Here is a 16,967-nt window from a genome sequence, read left to right on the forward strand (position 1 = left end):
TTCTTGATCTCGGTTTGCATTCTGGTGGATGTGGGCATATTGTAAACAGGATTTTGTCAAGGGGTTTCTTTGCTAATGTGTAACCCCGCTGAACAGGTTGGGCTTCAATCCAGATTACTGGAGTCTTCTACAGGCAGCATGAAAAGTGGATGGCAAGAGAAGCCAGGAGAGGCTGCCATGTCCCATGCCTCATGACAGAAAATCCAAGGACCATGGGTCACCGGCAGCCAGCACTAGAATATTCATAATCCTTGGGGAGAAAACATTGCCTCGCTAATGCCTCAATTTTTTACTTCTCCTAGCTTCAGAACCGTGAGCCAATAAATTCACCTTGTTTAAACCACCCCATGGTATGGTATTTGTTTTAGCAGCTGGGAAATTGAAACAATCTCTCCATGCCTTTATTTCTTCATCTATACAAGGATGATTATGGCACCCTGGAATTGTAAGTATCTTTAGATGAACAGTCTGGCAAGGCAAGGATAAATGCAAACATAGAGGCAAATAGACACACAGCCTAGAATGGAGAGGAGCAAACCACTTCATAGAGCCACAGGGGGAAACACAGCAGGAGATTAGGCTCAACCAAGTAGGCGCCAGTGGTCCTGGGGACTGAGCCTTTGCAATGGGTGGAGCTGTAGCAGTTGGCCAACCGAGAGTGAGGATTGGGGAGTTTATACTTGACTTTCACAGGAGGAAACAAACCCAGGAAAGACACTGGGGGGAGAGGGAGAAGCTGTTTATCTTATATAAGCAGATGTCAGGGGTGGTTGCTGATGAACCTAATGAAAGCATCTAAGATGCTGAGGCATCATAACAATACAAAAGCACCTGCTTACTGACAACAAGGTTAGAGATACTGTGGCATCAGGACAATATAAGAAGCCCCTATTTTATTTTAATTTACTACAAGTGATCTTATCAGATTGTTGCAATACAAAATGAGTTAATATATGGAAAGTATTGGCAAAGGGGTCTTACACATACTAAGTGCCATAAAATGTTTACTATTTTAGCATTTTTGAATAAAATATTGAATATCATCAGATATTACTCGTACCATTCCCAAGTTTGATATCTCACTTTCTCTCTATGATACCTTCACTAACACATTCATTACCTAACAGATTATTTTTGAAAAACAATTACTGGTCACCAACCCCAACCAGTGCAAGCATAGCAGGACTGCTTAAAACTTCTTATTAATTCCCATTGCACTTTGAATAGAAATTCAAACCTTACTCTGACCTACAAACCCCTCTGTGATACAGGTTCTGTCTACCTTTTCAATTCCTCTCTTCCCTGGCCTTTTGCTCATGGGTTCCAGGAGGTCTCTTGGGACCCCTAATCATACTGGGGACTTTAAGGCTCAGAGCCCTTAAACTGTCTGTTCCTGCTTTTTCCTGGAACTACACTTGGCCTACTTTCTCACAGTCCCACAACTCTGCTGAAAGACCACGTCCTCAAAATGTCTTCTACTGAACAGCATCTTTAATGTACCCCCTGATTCATCAGCTAGCGTCTATGCATAGTTTGTTAATATCAGAAAGTTTTAGTAAACTCTATTACTGGAGCTGCTATGACAAATACCACACCATGAGTCAGCTTAAATGAAAAGAATTTATTGTCCCACAGTGGGATGCTGGGAGTGTAACAAGAAAGCATCACCAAGCTGTGGTTTCCATGGAGTGTGTTGAGTTCTGGTGCTGGCTTGTCTCAGGCCTCGGGCTTCCTTGGTGTATAGGGTTTCTCTGCCTCTGTCCTATGGTTCTCTCACTCTCTCTCCATTGGGTATCTCCTAACCAACTGTATCTGAATGTATTCTGCATCTAAGGACTTCAGCCACACTGAATTAAGTCCCACCCTCATTCATGTTGGCTGCAGCTTAACTAAAATCTTCTTCTAAAGCCTTATTTACAAATGAGTTCGAACCCACAGGCCAGGAGATTAACATGTGAACTTGTCTTTATGGAGTACATGATTCAATCCAACACATTTGTATATATATTTAGTCAGTTATAGATAAATATGTGGAACCAGAAAACCCAGCTCAGATAAAAAGCCAAATCTATTTCGAAAAGCCTAGGAGTGACTTGGATTAAATTAAGCCTGTATAATATATATCTAAACAGAAATAATAATTCCCAAGGCGTTTTATCTATAAACTGCAAAACTGTGTCAGCAAAAGCTGATTAATTAAAAAGAAAAGAAACAACACAAAATAAAGGCTTTTCATTTTAACAACCGTCTTAGATGCTTTATAAAGTATTCTTGAATATATTGTCCACATATTATTTAATGTCTTTTACTTAAGGAGTCCCTGGATTTATTCTTGAATTTAGATATAAGAGAGACCTTTTTATTCACTTGCTGATGAATGTGAATGTTTTCGCATACTTTTAAAAATAAAAGAGAAAGAAAAGGTATTTACTATCTCACTGTATCTGAATTTTTAAAATATAGGGCTAAAGTTGGGAGATTAGATATCTTCATCATTCCATCAAAGAGTCTATGAACCAATATTCCTCTATTTACTTTGAATAGATTCTGTTAGTCTAAACATTATATTTTGTATTATATATTGCACTGCATATTCTGAAGATATGGAGTCAAGCTGAGCAAAACTTTTTGAAAGAAAAAATACACAGGATTTCAAAGAAGATGCAAACAGAAGGGACTGGAATGGTTCTGGAAGACTTTTTCTGAGGAGAAATTTGAAGTTCTGGAAAAAAGAATGTAGAATTTTAATGGGTGAAAGAAGGTCAAAGGGCTCACTTCACTCTCAGGGAATTATTTGATGGAGAAATAATCAAGACATTTGTAGAATGGTGAAGACTGAGTTTAATGCAGAAAAGTGTTGCAATAGATAAAGTTGATAGGCTGTGTGCAGTTCTATTTTCTACTGCGTCTGCAGCTATGATACACTACAATCACAATCACACTGACATTCACAGTGATGACTTAGGAATTGCGAAATACTTATTCCTCACAGGAAGAGTGACTTACACTTAGTGAATTATATTTATAAAGTATATCATTATACTATGAATAAGTTTCCAATTACAATTTTTTAAAGTGCTTTTATTTACAACGTGGTTGAGGGGACTATTAAATTAGTTCAATCCCTGGGTCACCAACATTTTCTGGTTCCCAGCATTTTTGGCCAATCTTGACATCATCAGTAAAGGAAATAAAAAACTAAAATTTTCATGCTATATCCTTCCAATATATCACTATATTCAATTTCTGCCTGTATTTAAAATAAATTCTTCACAGTGACAATGTGTTTTTATGATTCTGAGAAAAGTACTTTTCCTTATGTATGCATATTCCTATATCAGAGGTTAAAGAACAAATGAAAACAAATCTAGACAACATTGTTATTTAAATAAGAATTCTTTTAATGCAACCATGTTGGAAACAGCCCAATACTTTAAAAGAAAACGTGTTTTGCCATCAATACACTAAACAGCAATAGGAAGCGGCTATGAGGGTGGCTTGGAGGCAGCCTCCTGCTCAGCATCCAGAGCTGCTGTCTCCACCTCTGCCATGGCCATTGCCTTCACCACTGCAGCCAGGGCATCCCGAAGGGACAGGCAGAGCTTTATTTGTGTCTGACTTGGCTTTTGTAATTTGTTTACAAAGAAACATCCCGATTCTTCCTCCAAAATCATAAAATGAAAGCTGCAGGATTTTTCCTGTTTGGAGTATTTGCAATCCTTACAGCTTGGCCTTTGATAGGCATGATCTTTGAAAGGTATGGACTCTTTCTCTCGTTCAGGGACTCTTCTCCCGGGGTAGGTGGCTTTATTAGAAGAGGGGCAGACCTTGGATCCCTCTTGATTGGTCTAGAATTAGATCATTTGCAGATTAAGTTGGAGAAAGCAACAATCTGGTATTACAAGTGAACTGAAGGCTCATATAAAATATTGTATTATTGATAAAATCCTATGAAGAAAAAAAAATAAGTTGCGTGAAATAGCTCTTAACACTCCTTATAGAAGTTTAAACTGGATAGCCTGAAAATGCCAACAACAGTTAGCAAAGAAGCAATGAAAACATTTCTGTAATCAAGTGATCTAAGAAGTCAGCAAGCAAATGGAAGCGTGTGATATCTATTATATTCTTTATTGAAACTCTCGAAGGATATTTTTACTGTTTTTCTGCAATGCAGTCATCTTTAGAAAAATTGTAATGAAAATACAGAAGCACCCATACGCAAAATTTGCTTTTCAGAAAAGTCTACAGCAACGGCAAAAATACTTCCACTTGCTTGGTGTCCCTGAAAGTGATGCATGAGATAACTTGGATTTTGTCATTTTAATGTATTAAACCAAGGAAAACCCCCCAAATACATTAAGTATAGAAAAGTTCGAAAGTTCAAAAAAGTAGGAGGGACATCATCACCTAAAATTCCAGTGCCCAGAAATAACCAACTTTTACATTATAGTGTATTTCCTTCTTGAATTTGACTCTGTATATTTTCTGTAATAGTAAGGCAATGTTGTATATACACAGATGTACAGACACTGAGCTTTTCAAAAAAATTCCCACTTTTTCAACTTATTAAAGTAATATATGTTTATTAAGTAGAAAATATTAAAAATAGGAAGTTGAAAGCCATTATGAGCATGTTCAATTCCTGGAATTAGACTCTGCTACTCTGGAGCCTTTTTTTTCTATTCTTATGTATTTATAGTTGAAAATGCACAGTTTATACAGATTTTTAGAATGATTATTATAGAAAAATATAAAATCCCAGATTGTAAGTAATAGATGCCTTGGGTGATTCATTACACATTTATAACTTCAAAATTTGTAGAATGACAGAAATGCATTTTGAGATGCAGAAAAATGTTCCTAATTTCAAGGTCAGTGGCTTTAGCTGTATAATATTTACATTCATTTGGAATTTGCTGAGTGGCATCAGTAAATTGTTTAGCCCATATATTTTCAGAAGGCATTTAATATTTAAATTATCTACAAAAATGGTCAAAATAAACTGAAAAAGGTCCACTATCACTGTATTCGCTCCTGGCTTAGAAATAATCATGGCAAGATGTCATCAGGATTTAAGTTTTTAAAAAATTGTAGATAGGAGTGTGTATTCAAAACTGGCAATATCTTTGGATCTCTAAATATTCACATTCTTAAAAATATAGATATGCCACAATTGGTAAAAGCATCTGAAGGCATGGAGAATTTCTATATGAGCCATTAATATAGAAAGAGAGTTTGGAGTTTCTAAAAGTTTTCCATTAGGTCAAAATTATGAAGATTTCACAAGATCTCTATAAATTTTCATTTTGTATGTCAAAGATTCCAATAGCATAAAAAATCAATAGCATATTGATAAGCTAATTTTTCGGTTTGCTTTTGTGCAATTGATATTTCTATATCTAATTTTTAAAATTTGATTTTATTTTCTTTAAAAACCGTTCTTTATACCTACAACATAAGAAGTTTATCATTTCATGCAAAATTGATGAGATTTGTAAGATAGGTCACATTTTCTTTTAATATTTATGTATATAATAAATATATAATATATATATAAGCCATTATAGATTTTAATACTAAATTATATATTTTGCTTACAATGGAGTTCTTATCCTGTGTCTAAGTGGTAGACCCTTGCCAAGGACACAAGGCTCAGACTGTATACTGTATGTATCCTACGAATTTACATTTCCCTCAGGGTCCATCACTTTGTTTATAATTGATTATGAACTATGATATGGAAATATCATCACATTTCTAATGGCATGCTTGAGAAATTGGCAACCATTTAGCTCAGACTTCATATTGTGTGAGCGATATTTAAAAGAATGTTAATAACCCCGTTATTTGGGTTTATGGTCTATTAAGCTTTAATTTACTGAAAAGTAAAACAACAAGAAAGGGAAACATTTATTTTAATTACAAAAGAGATAAATTGCATTTATATTCATTTCCTATCATTTTAAGGCCAAAGAAGCTTTCAAGGGGAAAATATTCAAATTATGATAAACCTACATATTTTGTTTATAGCTATAAATTAAATATCAACAGCAAGCAAGCTGCATTTTAAGCATTAATTAAAAATTGCAGATTTATAGTGGATGGCAGAAAGGGCTTCATGTTAATTTAGCTGTTTTAATTCAATCTGACTGATTTAATTATACTGCAGTAATTGGCTGAAATAGAAATACTTTTTCTTTCTTTTGATGAATTTAAAATATGCAAAATTTCACCATTCTTTCCCAAATAACAGCACAATTCACAGTAGATTTTGAACATTATTGACATAGTACGTAAAAATTCAGAATGATGATCTCATTTCTTTGCTAAATGCCTCTACTTAACTTAAATTTACAGGCAATTTTCTCCAAGCCATGAACTGGAGAATATTTGTAGCCTAAGAAAGGGCTATGGTAAAACACAATCACTGAAGAATAGCTTGTTTGTTTCTAATACTTATTTTTCCAAATTGAGTAAAGTTTGTGTTCACATTAATTTCTGCTCCATTTGATCACCAGGCTAAGAAGCTCTATACAAAAAGATATTTTATCTTAAGCTGGACAATCTTAAGAACAGCCAAACATTTTTAGATTGCTTATTCCCAGCTTTTCTTATATTTCCCAAAACCGAGTTGCATTATCTTTCCTACATCAGAGACCAAAGTACTCAAGTTGTCCTACATTGGTCAAGGCTATCATACCAATTTTGTGCTTCCGGACATAACAGCTTTATCATTTTCATTGTTATTGATAACTGTTCTAGTTCAGGGTATAGGGCTGTGGGAAAATATTTTAAATTGTGTGGGCCATTAAGATTCACTCCAAACTCTACCACAGGCAGTTTTTCTAAGCTTTCCAATTTAGAGCACTGCATTGGAATCCGATCAGCTCTATTTTTTAATGAGGTCACCTCTCCATGACACCAGGCAGGACGATCAACACTTGCAATCAGGACCTGCGTGGTATGAACTTTGCCCACCTGGATCACCGTCAGCTGCAATAGTTAGAATCACAGAGCCTTAAAAATGGAAGAAAATTTGAAGGTTCCTTCTCCCAGGACAATCGTTGAAGACATAAATTCATCTCATTGAATTTATGCAAGTTGCGTAGCTTGTTAAGGACAAATATGAGTAAAAACTTTGCTCAGCTGAGTTTGCTTAGCTCACTCAGTCTAAGGATATAAAGACAATGTCACCTGTCTTAAAAATAATTCTTGCGGAATGATATAATAACAGTTAACCAAAGAGTTTGATTCCATCCTTCTAAAATGTGTAAAATGACTCTAAACACATTTTCCTTCACCAGATTTGACATATCCATGTTAGTTACACATCAGAAAAGACTGACCATGAATCCAATGAGAAGTGCCATGAAAGCACCATTAATTTATGCTACACATTCTTCTCCTTCATATCCATTCTCATTATCGTCCCACAACATTAAACAAATTCTCATCGATGGATTCCATCAGCAAACTAACAGACAATACTCTGTAGACTCCAGTGATGAAAAACATCCAGAGTAAAACAACATGCTCTTCAGAAGAACATATTGTTATCTTTATGGTGCGGAGTGAAAGACAAATTAAGGGAAGAATGCGGTGCAAGCCTTTTTATTGCTTTTATAATAATAATAATATGATAGACCTTATTTGTTTGATTGGGTGGTGCAAATTCATCATCCTGCTACAATTTATTGATTTGGTTAAAAATCAGAGGATGTCTGATTGAAAACTTACAAACTTACAGGTGTCTCCTTCTGATAGTTTACATTTGCAATTTAAATTGCCTTTATAAGCCTAAATGGTTGATCCACAACTCTAGGTTCATTTCTCTAAAAAATAACCTCCACTTCATGTAGTCATTTGTTTATGAGCATTCAGTTTTTATTTATATGATTCATATAATGATTTAATTTGATAAGATGCAAATGCCATTCATTGTGAAGAAAATTAAACTATGAAGCAGTGATTGCGGAGTAATATTTATTGGAGGCAAAGGATAAACTACGACCATATTTTTACATTTTCTTAAAGACTGGAATTAAACTCAAATCTTATCATTGTAATATTTAAAGATAGGCACTACTCATTTCTATATGATATTCCCTTTGTATTAACTGTCTAAAATTCAGACTTGAGTTGAGAAACCTATTTATAGAGGTAATTCCTTGGAAATGCAAATAAACTCTCAAGTGCTGCCAAATATTTGGTGACTCAAGCCCATTATGAAATTGGATTGTGAAGTAACCTCCACTCTTTGAACCAAGTTGCCTCAGTGGTTTTTGTTAAAATCAGCCTTAATCTTTCTCTATTATCTTCCTCTAACAGAGGAGATTTTCCTTCTGAATGTTGAAAAATTGTTTCATGCTTGTTTCCGTGTTCTCGCACTGGCTAGAAATTGCCATAGCAAGCATAAAAGATGCAGTTTAAAGCCCCGCTATGTTGTTGTCCTAAGTTTTAATGCACATGAGTTATCACCAATACTCTTTACTGAAATAGTAAGTTGAATAATATGCATAGACAATATTGGGATAATAAACATTTTTGAAAACTCTTGAACTGTATTTTTCTTCAGAGGTGCTTTAATCAAGAATAGATGAAATTTTCTTCCCAAAAGAATTAAAAATATTTCTTACTTATCTTCCCCGTGATTAGTTTTTGAAAACTTTGTAGTAGTCTTACCTCAATTAAGGAAAAACCATGTGACCTCTCTCTGAAACTAGTGATTTTTCTACTTGCAAAAAAGAAAAAAAAAAAGTGTGTTACAACTGGCAATCATTAAAGCTCCCTCCTTTTTTCATGCCAGACATATAGGTATATTTTGACTTAAATGACAAGGCTCTGCTGGTATCTATAGAATTTGTAAACACAAATAAGGGTGAGAGAGAGAAAGTGCAAATGTGCTTGGTTTTCCTTGCTTAGAGAGGTTCAATTATCATTATATGTAGAGTGATAATTCACTGTATTGGAAAATGGTAACACTTCTTAATCTTGATACTCCTTGCCAATCCCCTCCTCCATTCCATCTCCATATTCACTGCAGAGCAGTGAGATGGGATGCATTTCTGCTTTTCTCAATTATGCGTCACCTCTGAATCTCTTTATGATGCTTTAACTTCCGTGAAGCATTTCATAGTAAAAAGCAAATTGAACAGTATAGTTTTAATGCCTTAAGGAGCAAGTTTGAAGAGGCATTTCAAGATCACATTGAAAAGAATGACAGCATATAGTAACGATATTTTCCTACATTCTAGATCATCCCCAAATAGTGAAAGACAATATCTTTCTTGAGGGTTCATCTCATTTAGATCCCTTTTATCCAAAGAGAGGTTTTTCTCCCTTTCCTTCTTTGATGGTGTGAGATATTTAAAACTCACACATTATATAAGAAAAAAGAATGCCTCAGGTTGAGGAGAATTCCTGGAAATGAAACTATGTAGACATGTAGTTTAGCTTCTAAACCTACAACTAATTACTTATAAATTGCATTCATAGTGTACAGCCCTGGCATTTATTTCTTTAAATAACATCCCATACAGTGTCATGTCTTAGCAGCATAGAGTGACACAAACTTCGGAAACTATTTTCAAGAAAATTAAACTGCAGATGCAAATAAGAAACAAAGGAAAAATCACATTTATCATTCATTGTTTAGTCCAGGAAAGTACATACCAGAACCGTTCTTGTCCTTTTTGTCTAAATGGATCCTTCAAATAGCCTAGAACAAGAAGTTTGATGGGTGACAGGTCCATTTTAAGAAATTGAGAAGGTTAACAGGCACAGCTGTAACCATCAACTTCCATCAGTTGGTGACTCTAACCTACTCATAAGGAATTAGCTTTTCACTTTAAACAGCAATACATACCTAGGACACCCACGTCTGTTGAAACATACTGCAAATTTGTTTTCACTTTTACCACAGCTTTATCAAATTTGGTTGTTATACAAGAAACCAATTTTTTAAAATATATCAAGGGTAATTGAAAATTAAAGGACAGTTATTAACAACCTAAATCTGCACCCAGACAATTTACAATTGCGAGAATGACCAGTCATTGAAGAAATTTGAAAGAATGCCAGTGGTTTGCTAATTCAGAGGCACAAATGTCAAAGTTTACTAAGGAAAGATCACAAGATCATAGGAGGTTCATAAAGCTTCCAATCACCCTGTGCTGAGCTGCAGGCACTGAAACTGCAGCTGGAGTGTATCAAAGGGGTGAAGTAGCAGGGTTCTGAGGCCTGGGAGGGAGAGAAATTACTCTTCATGTTACAACTGAGATTAAGAACTACAAAAGTGCAATTTAATTTTGGTAACATATTAATATTTTACAAAGCTTCTTATCATTGCTTTTTATTTTTGACAAAAAGGTAGAGTTCAACAATGAATGACTCTTCCCCTTTCTCTGTTTAAGACATTAGAACCCCAGGACAATTCCCAACAATTGTGACCCTACTGCCCCCTCTTTTTTCCTTGAAATCTGTCTCCTCCCAGCTCCTCTTCTGAGGAGAGGCATATCAGGGAATAACAGGAAAATGTGATTGTAATGCTAATTACCCCTCTTCACCACCAGTTAACCTAAGGGAAGGGTGACATAGTAAAGGTCATTTTACCAGGTTTTGTCAACTCTTTCTCACAGATGTCAGCCTCATCATATATAGAGTCAAGGAATCACATATACTTATGCAAAGATTTATAAAAATGATAAAAGAAGGACTCAAAAACGCAAATTAAAAGTACCAACATCAATGCAGTGTCGGGGGATATCAAAGTCTAGTGCAGAACTGATTAATTTTTATCTAATCTTAGAAATGATCTTAAGGCAATGAAAGCTTGAAAAATATTTGAGAACAATTTATTTCCCTCTACAGACATAGACAGTTTGACAAAATTGAGCAAAAACATACATAATTCTGTATTCTGGAGTCTGGCATATGAGGCATTTAATGCATAATCATTTAATAAATTCATTAATATGTGAATGATTGACTGAATAAAGTTAGTATCAGACAAATAGACATTAATTTAGTTTCTTCCAAATATATGATATCAAAAAACTGGCTTACCCCATTGTTCATTTTGAAACAAGTTATCCTGGTATAATTGGAGGAATTTAAACATTGGTGAAAAAATAAGATGAACTATTTAAATTTGATACTATCTTTACCAGTGTAGTTTTGGGCTGGCTGATTGCTTTTGCATTTTAGTTTATTATTACATATAAATGCAGAGTAATTTGTAAGTAAATCAAGCTTCTTTGGATACTGTGTTGGTTTGAATTTGTTGTGGACCCCCAAGAGGCCATGTCTTTCATTCCTCATTCAATACTGCTGGGTGGGAGCTTTCAGATGGTATCCCTGGAGATGTGTCTCCACTCATTCAAGGCGGGGTTGCTTACTGGAGCCCTTTAAGTGGGAGCCATTTTGGAAAAACCTTGAGAGCCCATGCATCCAGAGTCTTTTGGAGTTGAAGAAGGAAAACACCCTCAGGGAACTTCATGAAACAAGAAGCCTGGAGAGAAAACTAGCAGATGTCTCCATGTTCACCACGTGCCTTTCCAGTTGATAGAGAAACCTTGAACACCATCACCCTTCTTGAACAAAGGTATTATTCCCTGGATGTCTTAGATTGGACATTTCTATAACCTTGCTTTAATTTGGACATTTTCAGAGCCTTAGAACTGTAAACTTGCAGCTTATTAAATTCCCCTTTTTAAAAGCTATTCCATTTCTGGTATATCACATTCTGACCACTAGCAAACTAGAATGGATGTTGGTAATGGAGAAGTGGTGTGCTGTTATAGTTTGCAAATACAAAACATGTTAGAACAGCTTTTTAAATGGATAAGGGGAAGATTCTGGAAGTGTTGTAAAAAATTTGATAGAGAAGGCCTAAAATGCTTGGGAGAGACTGTTGTTAGAAATGTGGATTGTAAAGATATCTATGAAGAGGTCTTAGGCAGAAATGAGGTATGTGTTATTGCAAACTGGAAGGAAGGCAATCCTTGTTTTAAAATGTCAGACAATCTGGCAAAATTGACTAGTGGCTTTGGCTGGAGCACATCTTTTAAAAGCCATGAACTTGGATATTTAGCGGAAGAGATTTCCAAATTAAATGGAAAGTGCAGCCTGATTTCTCCTTGCAGGTTATAGCAAAATGTGACAGAAAAGAAATAAGCTGATAACTGAACTCCTGGGTATAAAGAAACCAGAAATTGATGGCCTGGAAAATTCTGGGCTTCCATGAAGGGAGACCCCAGAGAATAGTGCCCCAAGTGAGGATTTAACCAAATGTGGAACCAGTCAACCATTTCAGAAAAAGCCAGGATTTGAGATGGAGTTATCCAAGAAGGATTTGTGGGAACTCCTTCTGCCTCATGGGTGTGATCTCGCTTACTACATAGAAAGCCAACAAGAGTGCTGTGGGACCTGTATAAACAGAACCTCTGCCAGCCTGGACTAAAAGACTCAGAAAGGGGACAAAATGAAGGTAAAAGAAGTTCAAAGGCAGAACCATGGAGGCTGACATCTCAAATGAAGAAACCTCTGGCCAGAAGGGTCAACCATCCAGTACTCGGAGAGAATGAGTTTGCCCCAAAGGTAGAGGGTGGCCCTTCCATCTCTTTGTAGTAGAAGAGTTGTGCCATCTCAGGCATTGGAGAGGGTCGAGCACATTTCTTAGGGATTGAGGAGATCCTGGCTACCACCACATGGAGGGGTTGAGCATGTGCCCTGGAGATGGCAGAGAGCCTGGGTGCAGCTCCTATACTTAGAGAGGGTGGGGCTGACAAAAGGTGTTCTCCCTAATTTCTCCCAAGGTTACATTTGGAGAGAGGCAAGCCACTGTGTAGGCCCTTGGAAAGGGCGGGACTGCCACTTTCTAAAACCCTGAAGGTAAATGCTCTCAGACTTTGAAATCTAATGGAGTTTACCCTGCAGATTTTCGAAAATGCCTGGGTCTGGTGATTCGTCTGGTCCTTCTAATTTCTCCCAATGGAAATGGGGATATTTATCCTACAACTGTTCCTCCTTCATATGTTGGCAGCAAATAACTCATTCTGAGTTGTACAGGTCCAGAGCCAGAGGAGAATTTTAACTTAAGGTAGACCATGCCTAGTCTTGATGAGATTTCGTACTGTTTCTGACTTTGTACTGTAATTTACTAAAATGGTTTTAGACTTTCTAATATTGTGATGGAATGAATATATTTTATATTTGGAAAGAACATGTCTTTTTGGCGTCCAAAGGGTGGAATGTGTCACTTTAAATCTGTTGTGGACCCCAGAAAATTTATATCTTTCAATCCTCATTCAATATTGCTGTGTGGGAGCTTTCTGATTGTTTCCATAGTGAGCAACCCACCCTATTGTGCGTGGTTACTTTTGATTAGATGGTTTCCTTGGAGCTGTGTGTCTACCCATTCAAGGCAGGGTCATTTACTGAAGCTTCTTAAGTGGGAACCATTTTGGCAAAAACTTGAGAGCCCACTCAGCCAGAGTCCTTTGGAGTTGAAGAAGGAAAACACCTCTGGGGACCTTCATGTAAAAAGAAGCCTGGAGAGAAAGCTAGCAGATGTCTCCAAGTTTGCCATGCCTTTCCAGTTGAGAGAGAAACCCTGAACATCATTGGCCTTCTTGAACCAAGGTGTCTTTCCCTGGATGTCTTAGATTGAACATTTCTATAACCTTTCTTTAATTTGGACATTTTCAGAGCCTTAGAATTGTAAACTTGCAACTTACTAAATCCCCCTTTTTAAAAGCCAACCCATTTCTGGTATATCACATTCCAGCAGCTTGCAAACTAGAACAGGTACTTCTCACCTATATTTGGTGGTTATAAGTTTGTTGAGCACCTAATGTGTGTTTAATAAATTTATTGAAAACATGGGACACTCATGGGCTCATTCCTAGTTTCTTCTCTCTAGAAAATCTTCTACTCTCTATCCTCATTGTGCATCACTTTTCCTTTGCATCACACTCCATCAGATCTATCCTCAATGTTATGATCAATATGTATGTTTATTTGGGCCTCTGAATTAGCAAGCCATTGGCATTCTTTCAAACTTCTTTGACGACTAAGCAATCGCTTATTCAATTCCCCCCTCAATAACAGCCACCCGAAATTTGTAAATCACTCTCTATCCTATTCCTCTTTGTCATTTGCTTTTAATTTTCCTGCAAATTACTTATCATATGAGGAATTAATGTACATCTATTTTAACTTGCTTCTTGCCCTGCCTGTTCCTCCTTTATTTAACAAAAGTAGGACACATCATATCTTTTGTCATCATTATATTCCTAGCTTTAAAATAGAGTTTAATTCATAAAAGCTCTCCAGTAATTATTTATTGAAAGAATAAGCATCATTCTCAGCTGATGATAAAATGGTGAATAAATGAAAGGCAATCCCTGTCTTTAAGGAGTATATAATGTACATAGTTGCCTTATGAATTAGAGACATTCTAAAATACAGTTGAAATTTTTCATGTTTGAGTAAGATCAAAAGGCTTCCTACAAAATTAAATGAATATCATATCCTACTAAGGAAAATTTATCATCAACATACTTTTTTTACTTCCCTATACTCTTAGAGAGTCTCAAAATAAAGTGAGATGGTGGGTTAGCAGTTGAAAAGTTCTCACAGTCTCAAGTCACACTTCTGTCTCTGAAAATTTGAAGATACTTTGGAACAACCTATGCCCCTGAAACTGGACTACGGTAGGCAGGAGACATCCAACAGAGAATGAACAATATTCCAAAAGAGATGAAGTCAACAGTGCCAAAATATTCATTTCCACTGGTATCTGTGTACATGTGTGTATTTATGTAAGAAAATATTGTTAAGTGGTGTGGTATACAAAGCATATGAAACATGTATATAAATATAATAATATGTGTATCCCATGCTAGTAAGACTTTGTGAACAGCTGACATCATAATTTGTAGGAGTTTGTCTAAAATGGACCTTAAGAAATAGTTGTGAAACATATAAATAATAACTGAGAAATTCAAATTTAAGTATACTATTTGGTATATTTAATATTCTAAACTTCCACAGGAATTATATACAAAGGAAAGTTGCATTAAATAATACACATGTAAAATAAGTCAGAGTTAGACAGATCTTTTGTCTTTATGCCCATAAAGAGGAGAATAATTTACTCTAAATACTGATGATAAGCTCTGAGTATGAATATAAACATAGTTCTGGATAAGGATATTATATGATAATTTATTAATAAAACTATAAAGAATGAAAATTCCTATATCAATAGCTATTAAGGACACAGGCAGAGGAGAGTGGGGAGGGAATGAGAAAGAAGAGTCTATCAGAACTACTGTTGATTTTAAGAATAATGCATTCTTATATCTTGATTTGATCCTTCATCCCAGCTATTTTGAAATGAAAAAGTGAGGATGGATGTCTACTTTGAAGTAGATGGAGTTTTCCATAGCTCTTCCTGAAGTGCAACTAAAAACTTGGACATAATATAAAACAAACATATACAATTTTTTTAAAAAGTGGAGAGAAGACAAACCTATTAGGTACTTCAGGGCATGTGAAGCAACATGATGAGTTTGCTGGGTTTCCATTTTGCCTCAAACATCAATGACTTGGAGCTGGAGAAGCCAGCACCCTGGAAACTCCAAAAGGTATAGACAAAGTACATCTCAAACAAATAATTCTCTCTCTAACCAAAAGCCATAAAAAATGACAACATAGAATGACAGAAACTTCTAGGCAATGGCATCTGTATTCCAGCCATACATCACAGACAAATCCATAACTCTGTTCATACCCATACCAACAAATAATGCACGTACAGCATAGACTTCTCTTCTCACCAAACAATGAGGCACCCAACACCTCCTCCAGAGCATTAAGGAACTATGTAGGAAGCTTGAATCGTCATCATAGCCCAGATGTAATGATATCACCATCAGTATAGCATGTGGAAACTGTAAAACTCCCACTCCTACCCAGGAGTAATGGAGAGTCTGTATTTTCAGTGTCAGGAGACAGAATGGAGAGCCTGGCCTTTCACCTCCACCTAAGGTAATAAAACAGCACCCAAACTTCCTGTCTGAGTAGTGTCAGAGAAAACTAGGTGAAATATGCTTTAAATAACCAGAACATCATAAAATGATATGAAAATATTCAGATTTCAACTGAAAATTACTCACTAAGAACAAAGAAGTTCTGTTTGAATAAAATTGAATAATAAAGACAATCAATTGATTATATTATCAAGAGGACAAAAGCATCAAAATTATTTGGCAAAGATTTTAAATCAGTCATCATAACTCATTTATAAACAAGCTTAAAACAAATGGAAGAAAAAGCAAAACAGAAACCTCAGCAAAGAAATATAACATCTCAATCAATAAGTTGAAAACGTAAAAAGAATTAAATGGATACCCTGTAATCGAAAAATAGAATATCTTAAATAAAGCTCATTGGATGAGCTTAACAACATAATGTAGGAGGCAGAGAAAGGAAATAGTTGACTGGAATATAAAGTAATAGAAATAGCACAATCTGATTAACAGATATAAAACACACTATATAAATAAAGAAATGAACAGAGCCTCAGGGATCTGTGGGACTATAAGAAATATTAACCTTGATGTCTCTGGAATTCCTGAAGGAGAATAGGATGTGGGAATTCTGTGGAACACTGACTACACTTGCAGATTCCAGAATCTGAGAGCACCTCAAATAGTAAAAACCCAATTAAATTCACACCAAGACACATGATAACTAAACTCATGAAAATGAAGACAAAGAGAAATTTTGAAAGCAGCCAGAAAAATTGACAAGTTGCTTATAAAGAAAACTAACAATTACAATTACAGTGGATTTCTCATAAAAAGCACAATGCCCAGAAAGAAATGAAACAATATTTTTCAAATTCTGTTAGAAAACTACCCAACACAAAATCCTATACCCAGTGAAAATATTCATCAAAC

At 35.6% G+C, this 16,967-nt stretch overlaps 1 long non-coding RNA gene across 1 annotated transcript; it reads right to left on the reverse strand.

The window, feature by feature from the left end:
* Positions 1-3,432: 3,432 nt before the first annotated feature.
* On the reverse strand, positions 3,433-16,651 carry LOC143666110 (uncharacterized). Its single transcript, XR_013167400.1, has 3 exons — positions 16,621-16,651; positions 9,673-9,718; positions 3,433-3,848 (listed from the first exon to the last, which is right to left on the reverse strand). It is a non-coding gene; the product is annotated as an uncharacterized LOC143666110 (long non-coding RNA).
* Between the last annotated feature and the right edge of the window lie 316 nt (positions 16,652-16,967).

This window comes from Tamandua tetradactyla, chromosome 22, assembly GCF_023851605.1.
Source record: "Tamandua tetradactyla isolate mTamTet1 chromosome 22, mTamTet1.pri, whole genome shotgun sequence".
NCBI classification, from domain to species: Eukaryota; Metazoa; Chordata; class Mammalia; order Pilosa; family Myrmecophagidae; genus Tamandua; species Tamandua tetradactyla.